This window comes from Podarcis pityusensis (assembly GCF_964106645.2).
Source record: "Podarcis pityusensis genome assembly, chromosome: 12".
NCBI lineage: Eukaryota > Metazoa > Chordata > Lepidosauria > Squamata > Lacertidae > Podarcis > Podarcis pityusensis.
The window spans coordinates 11406267-11423117 of record NC_138037.1 but is presented as its reverse complement, the minus strand read 5'-3'; the positions used below and the strand labels follow the sequence as shown (position 1 = coordinate 11423117).

At 44.7% G+C, this 16851-nt stretch overlaps 1 long non-coding RNA gene across 2 annotated transcripts; it reads right to left on the bottom strand.

Annotated features, from left to right (window-relative positions):
• Window positions 1–3893: 3893 nt before the first annotated feature.
• LOC308459177 lies at window positions 3894–16834 on the bottom strand. Of its 2 annotated transcripts, XR_013977857.1 has the most exons (5): window positions 16695–16834; window positions 11385–11515; window positions 9426–9575; window positions 4305–5453; window positions 3894–3947 (listed from the first exon to the last, which is right to left on the bottom strand). It is a non-coding gene; the product is annotated as an uncharacterized lncRNA (long non-coding RNA). The 2 variants fall into 2 exon arrangements; XR_013977858.1 differs by lacking the exons at window positions 3894–3947; window positions 4305–5453 and adding an exon at window positions 7470–7599.
• Between the last annotated feature and the right edge of the window lie 17 nt (window positions 16835–16851).

Here is a 16851-nt window from a genome sequence, read left to right as displayed (position 1 = left end):
GGGTGAGCCTGTGACTTGGATTCAGGAACTAAAGAATTAATCATCACAAGAAAATGGCCAGGCTGCCCAGGTAATGCAATCAGCAACTATTATCAGGTATCCTGGCAGACAGGATTTCTGCGGTACATACATCTGCGCCTCCTATGATGTATGTATGATGATTTTGGGGTGGTCTTTGGCTAAGAGGGTTGGGCAATGTCAAAAGTCCTTAAAGGTTCCCATAGTGCTTTTTTTCAAGGGGGACGCAGGGGGACACATACCCCTAAACAATTTGTGAATCTAAGTTTGGCCTCATTGAGGGGCAGTATTTCAATATAAGTAGGAAAATAAGAGGTCCCCTATATTTTTTTAAGAAAAAAAAGCACTGGGTTCCTGCACACTTTTGTGCAGGGTCTCTCCTTCCTTGGAAGGAGGGGAGGGAACTCTGCTTTGTGATCCTGCCTCCATCCATTTGCCAAGCCCCAATTTTTATATCAATCTTCTTCTTTTTTGTAAGCTGCTCTGAGAGCCTTTTTTGTGGGGGTTGGAGCTGGATATGCTTATTTTAAGAAATAAACAGGAGCAGGGAAGGAGAGTTGGGATCTGGAGGTTTTGGGGCTTTTTCCTCAGGGTTCGTTCTTGCACAGTCCTAACACATGCGGTAAGAAAATGCTATAGGCTGCAACATGCATCTTCTTCACAGGCATGCAGCAATGCCTTCCAGCAACCGTCTAAATGCCAACAAAAGACTCAAGGACATAAACCAGCTTTAAGATGCAGCAAGGCTGTTATTTCAATGGCTGCTGTTGTGGTGTTTTTCAGGGTCCTTAATGTTGAACAACACATTTTGAAAACACTGATACATATAATAGCATTCAAATATTGCAGCACATGAGAATACTATAACAATAGATTGCCACTTTTTATAGACATTATGTCCAAAGCAATGCTGTACGTTTCTAGGAAACCTTTCTAATATGAAAGGAGTTCTCTTGAGAACATTTTTGCAGCAGTGAGTTGCCATGGGGTGGGGTAGGGATACAGATACAGATTATACAGATACAGATATATAGATACAATATAGATGATACTGATTTGTCTTCTGCTGCTTACCTAGGGAAGGTACAGGATCAGGATTTTGTTTCGTTTCATAGGTTGATTTTGATATAAGTAAAAAAAAAAACTGCTCCTTTTCCCTTACGGGGTACCCAAGAGCCCATATAGAGTCCCTTTGTAGGTTCTCTATCAGTAGGAGAAAAAATCAGAGACCAACTAGAGAATATTGAGAAGCAAAGCAGCTAGTAAGCCTGAACATTATTGACTGTTGCAACAGCGTGCTCTGCCACACGCAGGAGAGAGGAGGAGGAGGACCACAAAGCACGTGTGCTTGCCCTTATATAGCCATTTTGAAATTCCCTGCCCTGGAGCTCAAGACCACCCCTCCATACATCATGCATACATCACAGGAGAGGTGTAGCCCAAGACCACCCCCCAAAAACATCATACCTACATCACAGAAATGGCGGTCTACAACAGAAATTTGAATGTTGTTTTTCCCTGTCTGCCAGGTTATCTGATAATGCCTTATCTGATTGCCTTTTCTGGTAGTCTGGCCATTCCTTTGAGATGGTAATTACTTAATTCCTGAGACAATGGGAAGGCTTTTTCATTTCCTCCCTTCTTGCAGAGAAACATTTGGTCAGTTTAGGAGTTAAAATGGTTTCAGGACTGTCTTCCTGTGCTGCTTCAGACATGTGGTTTATATATTTATGTACGTGTTTGACTGGTACATTTATGACAGTAACTGAATCCATTTCAGTTAAACTCCCTTAGTCACCCTGGTTGATGATGTTCATTGGGAGAAGGATCAAGGGAGCGTGACTGCTCGTTCTTCTTGACCATACTTGACCCTATTACATGAGAGTTACCTTCTGATGCACCTCACGTGCCAGTGATACCATATATACTTGAAGCGCAAGTGGAAAAGACAGCAAACACTCTGTTCCGCCCCCACCCCACTCCACCCCTCTTTATGATGTTTTTGAGTCATTTCCATGTTTGGCGCAATGCGCATGTGCGTGGATGCGCACATATTTAACGTGCACAATTGGGGGTTCTTTCCTAAGTAAGGTGGTTCATTTTCTAATGAACCTCCAATTCGAAAACACTTTTAATTCCAAACACACTATCACTTCAAATTCAAATTCTGTCTGATAAGGAATTACCTGGGGCAAATTCCCATGAAAGGTGGTATAAATGCAATTTAATCTTACCTAATCTATCCATCTTTCAGTGTTGTGAAACAAGGTGGAAATGTTTATATAAGAGAAATTATGAAGAAAACACAATGAGGATTCAGAGAAATGAAGTCCTTAGGCAGGTAACAAAGGTACGTAATGCTGCCAGATTAAAAGTCTGGCAGCTATTGTTAAGATTTATCAGAAGCATCTCCATGATGCAGCTTTTTAACATCACTTTCCATGATGTTCTTGTTAAGACCTGAAAAGTCTGAAAAAGTGTTGAAGGTGTAGATTTGTGCAGGAATACATCCTGCAAGCAGCAACGTCAAATCCTACCATCAGAATAAATTAAATAATGCCCTGGAATTATCTTTCTTAAATCATTTCATTTGTGAAAGCTGTGCAGGAGTAGGAATGTTTGGAAAAGATGGAGAAGGGACATTCAGGCGACAGTAAGGGGACGCGGGTGGTGCTCTGGGTTAAACCACAGAGCCTAGGACTTGCCAATCAGAAGGTCAGCAGTTCAATTCCCCATGACGGGGTGAGCTCCCGTTGCTCAGTCCCTGCTCCTGCCAACCTAGCAGTTCGAACGCATGTCAGAGTGCAAGTAGATAAATAGGTACCGCTCTGGTGGGAAGGTAAACGGCGTTTCCATGCGCTGCTCTGGTTCGCCAGAAGCGGCTTAATCATGCTGGCCACATGGCCCGGAAGCTGTACGCCGGCTCCCTCGGCCAATAAAGCGAGATGAGCGCCGCAACCCCAGAGTCAGTCACGACTGGACTTAATGGTCAGGGGTCCCTTTACCTTTTTAAGGGGTGTGTGGAGAAAATGGCCACAATAACTTTAAAGAGACCAGCAAATTTCTGTTCTCCAGAGCCAAGCTGCAAACTGAACTATGGGAACTCATAAAGCTTACCTGCTTCCCCAATCTTTTCCACACCCACCCAATGCCTAAAACAAAGCTTTCCAAACTTTTCATGCTAGGGACACACTTTTTAGACATGCATCATTTCAAGACACAGTAATTCAGTTTTACTAGCAAACCGGAGGTTAAACTAACCCCTTTCCAGCCCCGGGAGGAGTGCGGGGAGCGTTTGCGCAACACAGCTACACATTGCAGCGGACACACTAACGTGTCACGACACACAGTTTGAAAAGCTCTGCCCTAAGAGATTCCTGCAAACACCCACACAGAGTGCAAACTAACTTTGGGGAAACTTATCTGTCCTTTCCCACACTCCAGCTTACTCTTAGACCACATAATTGGGTGATAGAGGTTGAAGAGGGGGGAATGTTTTCTTCTCTTATTGTTTGTCTTTGCTGCTGCTCCTTTGTTGTCTGTCTCCAGTTTAATGTTTGGAGATACAGAGGTTGGCAGGAGAACCGTAGTTTCCCCACTATTTTGGAAAATTCCCAAGTGAATCTTCTAAGAAGAGCTTTAGATAGCTCACCCATCTCTGGTACTCAGTTTGTGCCAGGAAGCTAGTGGTCTGGGGTGCTCACTCACATCTGCACCACACATCCAGAAAATTCAGTGGGGAACAGATTAATATTAATAATAATTTATAACTTCACAAATATACATGCACATCCAGATGTGCATCAACTGCACATCTGGAACTACCTTACTAGATTGAGACAAAGGCACGTAACCCAATCCAAGTAATGCCACAATCTCTGCATTCATAATTTTCCTTAAATATAATGCAGAGCTATTTACATACTCCTCTTTGGACGCAGGTGGCGCTGTCGGTTAAACCACAGAGCCTAGGACTTGCCGATCAGAAGGTCGGTGGTTCAAATCCCCGCAACGGGGTGAGCTCCCGTTGCTCGGTCCCTGCTCCTGCCAACCTAGCAGTTCAAAAGCATGTTAAAAGTGCAAGTAGATAAATAGGTACTGCTGCGGCGGGAAGGTAAACAGCGTTTCCGTGCGCTGCTCTGGTTTGCCAGAAGCGGCATTGTCATGCTGGCCACATGACCCAGAAGCTGTACGCCAGCTCCCTCAGCCAATAAAGCGAGATGAGCGCCGCAACCCCAGAGTCAGCCACGACTGGACCTAATGGTCAAGGGTCCCTTTACCTTTACCTTTGAATCTTTCATAATGCAGTTAGTAAAAGAGCTAGTGGATGGTTACATTTGACCCATAGGTATGTCCAGCGCTGGTGACAGCATTTTATCTAATTTTTTCTGAATTTATAAAATAAATGTAGGGCAGTCAAGTATACTTTATCTTACTAGTGGACGAAAATAAGCAAGTTCATGTCCCCCGCCCCTTTAAGGAAATGAATCAAGCTCTGGAATCTTGGGGAAGAGGGAGGAATTCTCCCTTTTACACAAATTTAGCATTAAAGTTTCTAGACTTTTGTAATCCCGGTGGACCATATGCCACAATATAATATACATTTGATTATTTTCTTTTTGATCTTAACATTTGTAAGCCATAAATAATAGATTGCAAATGGAATTCTGGGAGTGAATTCATTTTAAGCTGCGCACTAAACTATTTGCAAATGTACTTAGGCAACAGTCCAAGAGAAACATTAAAAAATGTCAATCGGCTATTGGGAAGCAAAGTGTCACCATATGTTAGATTAGGAAATATAAATTATAAGTAATATCTGTCAGATCTACTAAGAGTAAAAGTAAGGAAAGATGTTATTAGGGGCTTAGGAAAACCTCTGTTCAAACAAGACCAGACTTTCAACTGAGGATGGCTTCACATGCTGTGTTTCATACACAGAAAGCACTTCTGTGTAGGATAATAAATCATGAAAATATGAATGGGGATTGTGTGATGAATGTGACAGATAAACCCCAAAGCAACAAGCCAGCAGTGTTTGTAGAAAACAGACACCCAAGATTTTGAAAGGTAATGAGTAAACTGCATTATTTCAAGAGCTCATCAGAGTAGCCACATCAGACTCTTGACCTGGAAATCCCAGCTGAGAGGGTGGGTATAGCATAGTGTCTCAAGGATTCTGGCAACCCTGTAACTCTGGTTGTGAAAAGAGGCTGCTAAATAGGTTAAGCTTAGCCTGCTAGATTCCCTTTTCCTGGGAGAACTGTATTTTGCATAATTAAATATATGGTCACATACAGGTGGTTTGTTGCCATAGGGCAATGGTGGCCAGGTGGCGTCTTCCAGATGTTGGTGTTGTTTGACTTCAGCTCCCATCACTCCTGACCACTGACCACTCTCCCACAGGAGGTAATGATGGTGAGCGACTAGGATGGCTTTAAGAGAGAATTAGACAAATTAATAGGATAAAGCTATCAGCAGATACTAGCCACGATGGCCCTGTTCTTCCTGCCTTTGGCCTGATCCAGTGTTGTTCTCATGTTTACTATCTGGAGTTCACCATGTTGGCTATTCCTGCAACAGAAGCTAATCAGGTTTAAGGTGCTGGTTTTAACCTTTAAAGCCCTATACAGCCTAGACCCTCGTACCTATGGGACCGCCTCTCTTGGTATGTCCCATGGAGGACCTTACGGTCTTCAAACAAAAACAGCTTGGAGGTCCCAGGCCACAGAGAGGTTAGGCTGGCTTCAACCAGAGCCAGGGCTTTTTCGGCTGTGGCTCCGATCTGGTGGAACGATCTGTCACAAGAGACTAGGGCCCTGCAGGACTTGACATCCTTCCGCAGGGCCTGCAAGACAGAGCTGTTCCACCAGGCCTTTGGCCAAGGCACAGCCTGACCCCCTCCTTTGGTAATTCTTCACAGAACTCTAGCCCAATGGTTGCCATCAATTTGATTTGAACTGATTTTATAATGAATTGATTTTAGAATGTTGTATTCTTTTACTAAGGGACGCGGTTGGCGCTGTGGGTAAAACCTCAGTGCCTAGGACTTGCCGATCGTATGGGCGGCGGTTCGAATCCCCGCGGCGTGGTGAGCTCCTGTCTTTCGGTCCCAGCTCCTGCCCACCTAGCAGTTCGAAAGCACCCCCAAGTGCAAGTAGATAAATAGGTACCGCTTTATAGCGGGAAGGTAAACGGCATTTCCGTGTGCGGCTCTGGCTCGCCAGAGCAGCTTCGTCACGCTGGCCACGTGACCCGGAAGTGTCTGCGGACAGCGCTGGCTCCCGGCCTCTTAAGTGAGATGAGCGCACAACCCTCGAGTCGGACACGACTGGCCTGTACGGGCAGGGGTACCTTGACCTTTACCTTTATTCTTTTACTGTTGTTAGCCACTCTGAGCCTGGCTTTGGCTGGGGAGGGCAGGATATAAATAAAAAATTATTATTATTATTATTATTAGTCAGAGAACCTTCTGAAAGGGGACTGGTCTTTCTTTCCCCCTCCCCAGGCTGGAGGTGGCGTCATCAAGGATCTGTGAAAGAGGACGATAGACTGGTAGTGCTGGAAATTAGTCTGAAAGAGATACAGAGGCGAGAGTCTACTGCTGTGGTTCGGGAAGGGCCGTAGCTCAGTGGCAGACCATATGCCTTATGCCCACGTAGGACTGGGAGAGAGTCCTGCCTGCAATCCTGGCCAGCTGCTTCCTGTCAGTGTACTGTATACAATACTGAGCTAGATGAATCAATGGTCTAGTTCTCTATAAGGCAGCTTCCTATGTCTCCACCCCCATCGTTCTGCCTGGACACTGAGGGCCAGTGCCAAGGGCCTTCTGGTGGTTCCCTTGCTGCGAGAAGCCAAGTTACAGGGAACCAGGCAGAGGGCCTTCTCAGTAGTGGCACCCACCCTGTGGAACGCCCTCCCACCAGATATCAAAGAGAAAAACAACTACTAGACTTTTAGATGACATCTGAAGGCAGCCCTGTTTAGGGAAGCTTTTAATGTTTAATAGACTATTGTATTTCAAAATTTTGTTGGAAGCCACCCAGAGTGGCTGGGGAAACCCCACCAGATGGGCGGGGTATAAGTAATTTTTATTATTATTAATAATAATAATAATAATATTATTATTATTAGCCCCCTGGAAAGCTAAATGGGGAGCAGGATCTGCTGCAGTATTCACGCTGTGAACCCCATGCTTATGTTCCCCATGCCTGTATATACTTATGTGTAAATGAAACTTGGCACCCCATAAATGCCTCAAGTCTCCAGTGACCTCTTTCCAGGAAAACCAACCCAGAGTGCATGCTGGAACCCCTGAAAATTCTCAGCGTAATGTGTGACATTATGTAGGATATGGTTATGGTTGTATTCCATGTGAAGGGAGCATAACAATCCAAAAATATGACACTGTGCAAGAAATGTTAGCTCAGCCCAAGAAGTTCACAAATATTTTTGACGATTGCAATAAGCCAAACTCCCTTAGTTTTTGCAAACAAGGGAAGTAGAATTTTCACCTTCACATTTTGCTTCACATACAAAAGAGTTTCCCATAGCAGTTGATTTCTCATTAATTGGTGGCACCTGTTATAAGAAAAGAGATCAAACAGAGCTCACATGGAGATGATGAAGCCGAAGCAACCATAAAGTCCAGTGCAATTGATTTTCTGCCTTATGTAAATCTAGGGAGGAAAGTGTTGTCGGATCTAACTGTCATTTTTGAGCTACTATCATCCATTATAAAATGAAGGGTTGCTTTTTTGAACAGAGAACTGCTGAGTTTAATGTGGCGTTTTATCTTTTGTTTGTTTTGATCCATCAATATATTAATGGGCTTTGAACACCGAATGCATTTTAACACATTAGCCATTACAAAGCTAAGCCTTCTTCCATAAGTTATACAGAAACTCACAGGTAAACTTTTGAAATTATGAATTCAAAGGAGAGCCTACAACACCGACATGCAAGTCCTTCATCCTCTTGTTCTTGCAGTTTGATTCTATTTAGAGCTTTTACAAATGCTATCTTGTTTAGTCTCTTAACAGGCTCTGTTATCCTTCTCACAGTAGACAAAGCTAAGATGAACTTTGGGAGCAAAAAGATGAAGGGGAGAAAAATTTACCAGCCAATTGAGAAAAAAAACATTTCAGGATGCACCATAAGGCAGGGGGAGGGACATTTACGCATCTCAGCTTCAATCTATAATACTGTATAGTGTTCAGAATTTAAAATATGTATTTACAGCGCAATCCTAATTGTGTGCACTCAAAAGTAAGCCCTATTAAATTCAGTGAGGCTTACTCTCAGGTAGGTGGGGCTAGGCAGCCTTATTTAAGATATTGTTGCACACCACCCCGGCCTATTATTATTGTTGTTGTTATTATTATTAGTTGCCTCAACCATTCTGGGCAGCTTTCAGCATATATAAAAACATAATAAACATTAAACATTGAAAAGCTTCCCTACACAGGTCTGCTTTCAGATATCTTCTAGAGACTCCAGCTTGCCCAAGGTTCATGTTTCCTTCTGGAAAATGAGGAGCAGTGGAGACTGTTTTGTTTTATGATACAGTATATGGTATATTTACATATATATACAACCTGAGCCTACGATGGAGGGGCTCATAGCATTGACACCGCAAGAGGGTCATACTTCTTCCATAGCCGCAGCAGCCTTGGATTAAAAAAAGACACGAGCCTTTCTCCAGCTTGTCGCGTTTTACAGACTGTCCCTATTTAACTCCAGTCCACATCATCCCCAACTGCAATCTTAAACTCCCCACTTTGCGTTCTCTCTGCTATCTCAGAGCTCAGGGAGGGGCTCCAACCATTTGCCGGCTGGCACAGAGTCTTTGCTTTGATGATGGCCCATCTCCCTGTGTTTGTTCTTTGTTAATGGCTCTCTCAGGCGATCAGCTGAACACGAGAATCTATTAAGAGTCTGACTTCCAGTTTAATTCTCCACATGTTGATTAAATTCTAACACCTACCAAATCCAGGAATTATGGGTACCTGGCACCCACAAACTCATTTAAAAAAATTGTATTACTTACGTCCTGCTTTTCAGTCAAACCTCCCAAAGCAGTTTACGAAGAAATATTAAAACAACTCACATTGATTAAAACTATATAATAAAACAGCCAAGACAACCTAGGTGGGGGAATGGACTATTTGAAACTTGGGCTGTGTAAATACTATGCCTTTAAAGTTCCTTCCCGCAAAGAATTCTGGGCAGTACATACCCCTCACAGAGTTACAATTCCCCGCAACCCTTCACAAACTACAGTGCCCAGAAATCTTTGAGGGAAGGAATGTGTTTTTAAAGATATAGTGTGTACACACCCTAGATTTCTCATCTGAACGACATGTTCCTTAGGTGGTGGCGATCATGGGAGGGAGAAGCCATCTCACCTGGAACCTTTGCAAGTAGGTAATGGGCAGCTCTCTGTGCTGTCATTCCCATCTTTCTCTCTTTCCCTTCAAGGCAAAATGGTTCTCAGAAAGCCCTACACTGGCAGTTGCAGGATGGAGAGGCCATCTTCCTCATGTTAACAGGTCCCCCTAGAACATTGTATTAAGTGGCAAACACATTCCAGCATTAGGTCCAATCTTAATATATCCCAGAGGGTCTGGGGCAACCCAGTCAGATGGGCAGGGTACAAATAAAATAATATTAAAGTTAGTAAACATGTAAACATGGGCCACTTCCTCCATGATGTAGAGGTAAAAAAATGTATGAAAGGGTAGATCGTACACCATGTATTCAGACCAGCCTTTGGTGGAGAAAAATAGGCATGTCTGTGCATAGGACTGCAGCAATAAGGTAAAAGAACTAAGCCACACTCAACACAGTGAATGTAGATACAGTGGTACCTCGGGTTACCTCGGGTTGTTTTTCTGACCTGCTGGCAACAGTTAATGCAGGCAGATGGCCACGCCCCTAGTAGGCTGTAGTGCATGGCTGATGTACAGTGGTACCTCGGGTTACATACACTTCAGGTTACATACGCTTCAGGTTACAGACTCCGCTAACCCAGAAATAGTACCTCAGGTTAAGAACTTTGCTTCAGGATGAGAACAGAAATCAGGCTCCGGTGGTGCGGCGGCAGCAGGAGGCCCCATTAGCTAAAGTGGTACCTCAGGTTAAGAACAGTTTCAGGTTAAGTACGGACCTCCGGAACAAATTAAGTACTTAACCTGAGGTACCACTGTACACACAGGTCCACACAACAAGGCAATTCATACTAGGGCAGTGAGCATGTGAAAATAAATGCCCATTGGTTCGTGTGGGGGCATTTGTTCCCTTTCTCCCCAGCTCCTGCAGGTATCGCCAGCTGGCTTCCACTTTGGATTTGCCCCATTGAAGGTAAACAGATCAGAAGGTGGTACGAGTTCAAGGGCTGCTACCTCAGGGAGCTAGAATAGTCTCATGCCATATAAATCCGGGTGGGCAGATGTGTCGAACCAAAGTTGAATGTTCCAGAAGCTTTGCGAACGCCATCTTGGCAGTCAAGATAACCCCACAATTACCGTAATTGGTAGTTGTTGTAGCAATGAGCTCATACGTGCTTATATTCACTTGCTTAGAGATAAGCTAATTGGCGTGCTTTGATGTTATCCGTGTGGGCTTGGGGTGCTGGGATCTGAGCCCAGAAAGGGGAGCTATCTGTAAGGTTTGGGTATTTGCCACCTGTGCCCTCATCTAGTCAGGTGGAATGACAGGTGCTGCTTTGTGTATAAAGAATGGATGCACGTTTGCTTGGGCACGGACAAGCCATCTCCTTTCTGCAGTGCCATCCCTTGTCAGCAAAAACTAGGCAACCTGGCAGGCTTCTTTAATATGTCTTTAATAAAACACTAGAACTGGCCATTCTGTTGTTTTTGGCATCCTTCTTTGGTATCCCTGCACCCAACCACTCCCACACACTCTCCTTTGGGTCTACTGTTTGGAACAGCAGACTTCAGATGTGTCAGATGTGCTTTGTTTAGTTTTTAGTAGAACCGCAGAGCCAGGTGCAAAAGACATATCACTGAGAATTAAAGAATAGGGTATCTGAGCACACTAGAAGCCTAGGAATTTGTTTGCAATAGCAGAACTGAAGTGCTTTCACACAAAAGTCCATTCCTGGGCAGCAAACACATGACTTCTCTCAAAAAACCCTGGGCACTGTTGTAGCTTATTAAAGGTGCTGGGAATTGTAGTTCTGTCAAGGGTAAACTACATTCCCAGGCTTCTTTGTGGGGCATTCATGCGCTCTCAAATACCTCATTTCACTGAAATGATTTCAGTAGCCTGAAAAGTCGTTTCTGCCATTAAAGAATTGTGAGTCATGCATTTACTGTATTTCATGCTATGAAAGGCATACTTACCCAGAAGTGTTAAAGGAGCTCCCTTGTTGCTGCCTGTAGTGCAAAGCTTCACTTTCATCAGGCTTCTCATCACAAACGACCCACATTTGCTGTGTGTGACTCATGGAAACAAGTGTCCCTCTTGGCCCGAGCTTGTGGGGAATGACATGTAATCTTAGTTAGAAAATGAGCAGGGGGGAAATTCACAGGCAGCTTCTTCTGCCCTCAGGCTGCTATTCAACTTTAAACATTCCCTTCTTAAAGCACAGCCCACATATGCCTTCCTTTTGCAGCATAAACTGGCCTGCAGGGGTGCTGACTTGAGCTTACTAAACATACTACTCATTTCCTAGTATGAAGGACAACATGGCGAGTGGAGGAGGGGAGAGATGTGAACACCTATCAAGGATGCGGGGAGCATTATTACGGGTTAAGTTGTACAGAATGCAACCTGCAGGTGCTGTTACAACACAGGCAGCGCTGACAGTCAGGTTGTGTATCCACAGCAGCGACCAGAAGAGGAATGACTGCTGGGAGGAGCACAGACAGAAGAAACTCCATGGTGCATCTGCAGCAGCACAGCCGTTCATCTGCCCCAGCTGCAACAAAACATGTCTCTCCTGTATCAGTCTCTATAGCCACAGCAGGTGCTGTCTCCTGAGACAGATGGATGTCAACATGCCGAGAGCTGTGGGGACCGCCCTAGACTTTGCGCATAGGAGTGTGCCAATCTGAACTTTTCTGGAAATTACTGTAGATCATGGCATGAGTAAAAAGATTGGCATAACTTAATATGACAGGTGGGTCGTGGGTGGTGCTGTGGTGTAAACCACTGAGCCTTGGGCTTGCCGATCGGAAGGTCGGCGGTTCAAATCCCCGTGACGGGGTGAGCTCCCGTTGTTCGGTCCCAGCTCCTGCCAACCTAGCAGTTCGAAAGCACGTCAAAGTGCAAGTAGATAAATAGGTACCGCTCTGGTGGGAAGGTAAACAGCGTTTCCGTGCGCTGCTCTGGTTTTGCCAGAAGTGGCTTAGTCATGCTGGCCACATGACCAGGAAAAACTGTCTGCAGACAAACGTCAGCTCCCTCGGCCAGTAAAGTGACATGAGCACCGCAACCCCAGAGTTGTTCGTGACTGGACTTAACTGTCAGGGGTCCTTCACCTTTACCTTTAATATGACAGGAGAGACCTTACATTATGAACTTCCTTGAACCCTGGTATCTGCTGTAAAACCAGGCCTGAGATCTGCTATCAGGGATTGTCTAGCATCTTCAAAAAGCATTCATTTCCTAGGGTGGTGAAGGCCAGGGACAGCTGATTGTGCTTTATTTATTTAGTCAAAGCATTTGCTCCCGTTCTTCAGCCAAAAAGGTTCCCAGAGCAGCTTACATACAATCAAAACAAGACAGTCCCTACCCGCAGGCTCACAATAAAAAAAAAAATGACACACAAGGGGAAAAGGATAATAAAAATCAAAACTCAGGCACCAGTTTCTAAACAGTTATTCCCGTAATGACCAGCTGGCACAGTTTAGGGGCAGGAAGTGCCTGATGGAGCTGGGGCCCCAGCAAAGCTAATGAAATGTACCTTCTGCTTCCTATCTCTCCCACTGAGAAGATAGGCAGCCTGATGGAATGGCTGGCCCCAGATGTCAGTTCAGGGAAGAGCAGGCCTAATGGAGAGACATACTTTCCCACTGGTGAAGTCAAAATCTCTGCATCGTTACATATAGCTGCAAACAGGCTCTGCATATTTTCGTTGAGATAACATGAATATAATATACCTGTGTTTGGGGGGATATGGAGCTTCTCCACATGCAAGAACCAACCCAGGTTTAAGTAACGAATGGCTTAGAACTCATGACTGTTCTAATGTTGGATGTTTTTCATCCTCTTGTATATGCCCCATGAGAAAGGCTGCTGTCGATAGTTAAAGAAGCGCTCTTTTTCTTACATGGTTTAAAGAGCAAAAGACATTTAAAATGCCAGTTAATTATAACTGGCATCTGGGTGAGCAGCCATAGAAATAGGATATTGCTACTCTTCTCGCCTTTTCCTATATCTGCACTAAGAGATCTTATGCAAACAAGCTGCTTCAAATTGCCATCTTTCTTTTACGCTTTATGGTTGATTAGTCTGAGCCGTTTTGGCTGATTTCCACTGTGCCATTCTTCATGCATTATGTTTTGACTGCGGCTTGTAGTTTTATCTTTCTGGCAATCCAATCTCATCTCAGTCGCATCATAGTGCAGATGGACAGCATAACAAGGCCTTACACTGATTCAGACTCTTGTCCATCTAGTCTTTCCTGTTCCTGATGCTTGAAATCCTTTTACTGGAGGTGCACTCTGGGGCATGGGGGAAGTTTGAGCCTGGAACATTTCTGCATGAAATGCATGTACTCTACTACTGCTTTATAACATCTCCTTTCTATCGCATCTTAAAACAAAGTTGGTTCCAGAGGAGCTGCAGTACTGCACAGAATGGAGGGGAAATCCCAAATGATACAAACAATTCACATTACATGGAGAGAACTTGCCTAAATTAGATTAAATATAAACTTTTGCCCTTTTCTTCCCAAATTTTCCATTTAGTAATGATGGCTAGAAACTTCTTCTCTAAAGAATGGATACTTGTGATTTTACAGATTCAGCAGCATGCCAGGTTCTGTATTATTCACAGCTGGGAAAGAGCTCTAGCTGAGGGGCAGCAACCTTTTTTAGCAAGGGGCCGGTCCACCATCCCTCAGACCATGAGGTGGCCCGGACTATATTTTTTTTGGGGGGGGGTAATAAAAATGAACGAATTCCTATGCCCCACAAATAACCCAGAGATGCATTTTAAATAAAAGGACACATTCTACTCATGTGAAAACATGCTGATTCCTGGACTGTCCATGGGCCAGATTGAGAAGGCGATTGGGCCGGATCTGGCCCCCGGGCCTTATTTTGCCTACCCCTGCTCTAGCTCAATGCTAGAGAACATGTTGTCACACATGGAGGCTGCCATATTCAATATCTGGCTTCTCCGGTAGGGCTAGGACTCGTCTTGGACACCATGGACAGCCCCTGCCAGGCAGTTTGAAAAATACTGAGCTAGGCAGACCCAGTACAATAGTTTCCTGTGTTTCTAGATTTCTACCCCACCATCCCCATGGGCCTTGCTCTCTCCTTCTTTAGAGAAGAGCTGTAGCTCAGTGGTAGAACATTTGCCTTGCATGCAGAAAGTCCCAAGTTTCTATCCCCTGCATTTCCAGGTACCAGCCACCTAGCAGAGGGTATGGATGCTACAGATAATTCTAACTGCTAGTCAAATCTGTCTGCTTTGAGTGCCTCCCATCTGAGTAACAGCAGGGATCATCATTCCATATGGGTTACCTCTGTTAGTGTTAAGGGTCATCAAACCATGGTGGGGAATGGAGATGTTGCTTAGCAACTAGGCAGAGTGGCATGATGTTCCTGAAGGTAACATGCACTCTGACTGGCTGTGTAGTTCTGAAGGAATCTTCTCCTCTGTATGTTTGGTTGAATGGCTCCCTGATACGTACAAGGCCTTAAGTAAGAATGACAAAAAACTTTCTCCTCAAATTACAGTTTTCATTCAGTTTCAGCAGAGTGTTTTCAGGATTTTCTTTCCTCTTTGGATTCTGTCTGCTTTATTTAAGATACTTTGCTAATTGAGGGGTGGGGCTGAAGATGCAGAACCTGAGGTAAAGTTATTCCCATCACTGTCCCAGGAGTGGCTACTCCTGATCAATTGGTCTTCTATCAAAGGCATAGGAGCAGGTTCAGTAAAACAGGAAATCCTATTAATCACACCCAGGACTCCCTCTCAAAAATAAAATCTTATATATACCTAATACCCCATGTTAAAAATTGCAGGTGGAAATCTGATTGTACAGGTGTTTATTTCAGGGGAAATTGCACAAACAGTCACACACAGAGAGAAATTGGAAATATCTCCTTCCATGTACAATAGTCCATGGAATGATCGCTTTGGTTCTTGCAGTGCCTCTGCTAGACAAAGGTAATTGTATCTTTGTTCAATTACCTTAGTAATTTAATGTATGCTCTCTCTTGGGATATTAAGAGGATTAATTCGCTCTTATTTGCAAAGTGCTTAAGGATCCTGTCACGGAATGCACCATGAATGCAATTAAAAGGAAAGTGTGTCTTTATAAGCAGCAAGAGAAATACGAAATATGATTGATCCTTCCCCCCCCCCCCCCCAAGTTCTGGTCAGGCTCTTGCCTTGCTGCTATTCAACATTTCAGGGGTTTTAGATGTTCGCACTAAGGCTCACCTTGTAACAAGTTTTAATTCTAAACATTTGAATACAGTATGCCCACAACTTACATGGGGATTATGTTCCAGGGATCGCGCCTAAAGCCAAGTCTCAACCCATTGGGTTCAATGGTGAGTGAGATTGCCATAAGTCATTTTTCGGGTGATGGTGGCTCCCCACCCCCTTTTTTTTGCCACACACCTAAAAAAGAATGCACAAAAATTAAATATGCATAAATTGTGGGCTTACTGTATGCACCTAAAATTGAAATCTTACACGTATTTACTCACTTATCCCATTATGTTCAACGGGTTTTACACCTCACGTAAGTTTGCTTAAAATGGTTTTTGGCCAAAATCCTAACGTCTAATCCGAAGTACAGTAAATCCTACTGAATCCAGTGGATCTTAAAGGTAAAGGTAAAGGGACCCCTGACCATTAGGTCCAGTCGTGACCGACTCTGGGGTTGCGGCGCTCATGTCGCTTTATTGGCCGAGGGAGCCGGCGTACAGCTTCCGGGTCATGTGGCCAGCATGACTAAGCCGCTTCTGGCGAACCAGAGCAGCGCACGGAAACCCCATTTACCTTCCCGCCGGAGCGGTACCTATTTATCTACTTGCACTTTGACATGCTTTTGAACTGCTAGGCTGGCAGGAGCAGGGACTGAGCAACGGGAGCTCACCCCGTCATGGGGATTCGAACCGCCGACCTTCCGATCGGCAAGTCGTAGGCTCTGTGGTGGATCTTACTCCCGGGTAAATAAGTGGAGGCTAAGACTTGTTCGTATGAGCAAGCCCCACCGAACATAGAGTGATTTCCGAGCAAACACGCGAAGGAGTTCACTGTCAGGCTACTGAATTCAGGTTGCTCGTGAGTAAGCGCGCCCCGAACTGCTGGGCACGAGCAACCAGCGTGCCCGCCCTGCAGAGCAGGAGGCTGCGCACCAAGCAAGACTCCCGCTTGAAATGTAAAACATGAAATCGAAACCCTTAAGTCGCACTGCAAAAAGAAAGAAAGAAAGAAGCCTCCACTCAGGAGCGCTTCCATACGTGCAGCGGGAGATGGAAAGCGTCGGAATAACAAGCTGTCAGTCAGAGACGCGCCGGAACTGCGCGTGCGCGAGGCAGAGCATCAGCGAAGGAGGCCCGGACGCCCCGCAATGAAGTTTCCTTCCTTTTCGCCCCCCCCCCCCCAGATCCGAGAAGA